This window comes from Amphiura filiformis, chromosome 6 (assembly GCF_039555335.1).
Source record: "Amphiura filiformis chromosome 6, Afil_fr2py, whole genome shotgun sequence".
NCBI lineage: Eukaryota > Metazoa > Echinodermata > Ophiuroidea > Amphilepidida > Amphiuridae > Amphiura > Amphiura filiformis.
Window position 1 is genome coordinate 29,003,367 of NC_092633.1, and position 3,161 is coordinate 29,006,527.

The 3,161-nt window shown below is 36.5% G+C and overlaps 1 protein-coding gene across 1 annotated transcript in view; it reads right to left on the reverse strand.

The window, feature by feature from the left end:
- LOC140155237 (protein ECT2-like) overlaps nt 1-2,985 on the reverse strand; it is an 88,152-nt gene extending 85,167 nt beyond the window's left edge. Inside the window, exon 1 of the mRNA XM_072177992.1 lies at nt 2,729-2,985. The gene's annotated coding sequence lies outside the window, so the exon portion shown is untranslated. The remainder of the gene's footprint in view (nt 1-2,728) is intronic.
- Between the last annotated feature and the right edge of the window lie 176 nt (nt 2,986-3,161).

Consider the following 3,161-nt stretch of genomic DNA (forward strand, 5'->3'; position numbering starts at 1 on the left):
TGGTAGCTCCAATATCTTAAAAACATAATGAATTTGGCCGACTCCAATGTAAGCTTGGACATTTTTAAACATTAAATAGGCTATCGCCACTTTTTTCACATTGTTTAAGTAAAAAAAATGCAGAAGAAAAAGTTTGTTCTCAGAGAATAAATAAATTGAATATCTTTCGTGTGAAATGGGAAGGTTTTGTATAAAAAACGTAAGAACAAAGTAAATAACATATAAATATAAATTATTATTGTCTTTCACGTGTACCCACGGACGGGTAAAATTTTTAAGAATATTCACAATATATTGTATTTAGCCTATTATGTTGTATTTATAAATAGGAAAGAAATCATAAAATTAACATTTTCCAATTCCGCGCTCAAGTATGGATTTCGTGTGTTCAACACTGTTCATAAAGGTGTGCGTTATGTAAATTGGTGGGAGGAGGGGGGGGGGTGTATATAGTTGTTAAAGGTTTAGTGTGCCTAACGTCAAAAATCTCATTCTTGCATGAAAAGTATATAATTATACCGGATACATTAACATGCATGATTTTCCAATATATATCTAATTAAAAATGACATAAATAGAGGATGCTAGGATCACGAAATACTCCTTTATAAATCAATCACGATCAAGTTGCAAAAACACTCATGATAGGCCACAATTATCAAAACCATAAAAATACATTTATATAATATAAGTACATGTACTCGTATGTACATATATCTGATAGGCCTACATAGAAAATACAAAATTATATAATTAAAATAGTAGATTAAAGATATATAATTAATTTAGATTTATATCATTGATTTGTATTATCACAGATATTCAATATCTGTGGTATTATAGAACCCCGGGTATAGAACACCACAGTTTAGAATGACCAGAAAACTTTCCTGAGACCACAGATATTGGAACACAATAACCAAATTAAAATTAGACCGAAATCGTATTAATACTAGGCTTTAATCAGTTTTGCAAACAAAATCATTGCATTTTTCTTCTTCACGGCACTGCCTCCGTCGCAAAAAAAACAAAAAAAACACGGCCCGTAATTCTCCGGGTCTTAATCAAATTGAGAGCATACTACTACTTGACCCGGTGACTTGTCAAGCAATCGATCGTACATCAGTGTGTAAAGCACGCGGCCGCGGGCCCTGGGACTTATCAAGCAAGGTACCGTTACGCCGTCGGTGTGTCACGGTACCATTAATTGAACACATACCACACCCGGCGTTTTTATGTAAGTGGCAGCAATAATCCACCGCTAACACGCGGTGCAAAAAGGGGGTCGAAAGTCAGTGCACAGCACGGAACCAACAAAATATCTCAAAGCTGCTGCTGGCGTTTGTTTTGCTAGTTGTGCTCATTTGTCTTTGAAAAATTTGCCAAATATTTTCAGTCCTTTTAATAGTTTCGTTATGTCAAAGAAGATCTTCTCTGATTTAATGTTTATAGGACTGCAAGTTTTGAACATCTCAAACTGAGTCGGTAAAATAAAAATACACAAAACTCGCAAGCGGTTTTTTGTTGTTGTTGTTGTTTTATTATTTTTTTTATATCGTTTTGTTTTGCCATATTGTATACTTTGAGAAGGCTATTTTCCGATGGATTCTTTACGGTATATCTCGGCATGACATAATTATATTATCGGGTAGGCCTCCTTGGCCCTCCTGTAGGGCCTACGTCTTCCAGACAGTAAAACGAAAATAATTACAACATGCAAAGAACGTCGCAATCGACGGCAGTTTAACCAGTGTCATGGTAGTTGAATTCGACAGGTTTCGCTGTACGGTGATCGCACGGGTGATCGAAATTCTGGCGTCAATTTTGCAACTTTTGGACTTGCCATACCCAAGAATATTAATTGGTATGTTGTTTTCTATTGCCTACTTATTAATTACTACTCGAGTTGATGGGTGTGTGTATTCTACTGATGTTACTGAATGCCGATGTGCGACTTGTCGTTCGTGCCAAAGTATAAAGTTGTCAAATATTTCAAGCAATAATTATCACACAAAAATCTTGCCAATTAGGCCTAACGATGTTCATGTAGTTGTTGATATACCATTGTTCTATCCCTAGCCGAGTGATAAAACCTTCTTACGTATGCTAGAGAAGATATTCTCTGCGTACACTTATCACTGGTGCGAGTTTGTATGTGGGGCCAGTGTGTTACTGCTGGGGCGAGTTGTCTGTTGAGGCGAGTTGTCTGCGGGGCCAGTTGTCCAGCGTTGGGGCGAGTTGTATTTGGGGCGAGTTGTCTGGTTTCCGTGTCATTCCACTAAACTTGCGACATTACGCAGTGCACGCAGCACATCGTACTCTCATGATCGAAAAACTATTATTTTAGCTATACATGCTATAGAAAAAGTCAGGATCACCGCACTGCCATGTCGAGTCTGCATGCACTTCCTACAACTTACAACGAACAAGTTTATTAAGTTTATACATACATTACAACTTGACTGATCTTGATTTAGTACTGGCCAACACTCCTCCTGGAGTCAGACGGTCAGGGAACAAGTCCTCAAAGAAGAATCGAAATTTGTAGTTACTTCAACTGGGTTGGTACACATTCATGTTCATGCACTAGTAACACTGCCAAATTGACTGCACATGTGTGTACACAAGACAAGTACAGCATGATATTGATTGATATTTTAATTTTATCATTTTATGAAATATGAATTTTTATGATTATTCTTATTTCATTATTTATTTTATTACTCACCTTTCACTGTGTCAAAGGCAACCAGAATTATACATTTACCAATATATTCACAAATACAGTATTTACACTCTGTAGGCATTTCATAACACGATCAGATATATTATGGGCAAGCTTACAATGACAATCAATGTCACATTCAATGCCGTGCATGAGTGATGTTGACAAAATTTATTTCAAAAACTGCGGCTTCTTCCGGAATCGGCTCCAAACCAACATACTTTCTAACACCTCTGTCAATTGGTTAATAATATTACCAGTACATTTAGTCAACGGTTAGTATTGACCAATAGACAGTACTGTAGCTCATTGCTTAGGGAAAACCAGCATCCAATCAGAACCCGTTTGATGCACTTGCGTAAAGCAATTATTTTCCGCATGGTCAAAGGTCAACTTGTTTTGTTTATATTTGCATGTGGATATTTTTTGACAGTAT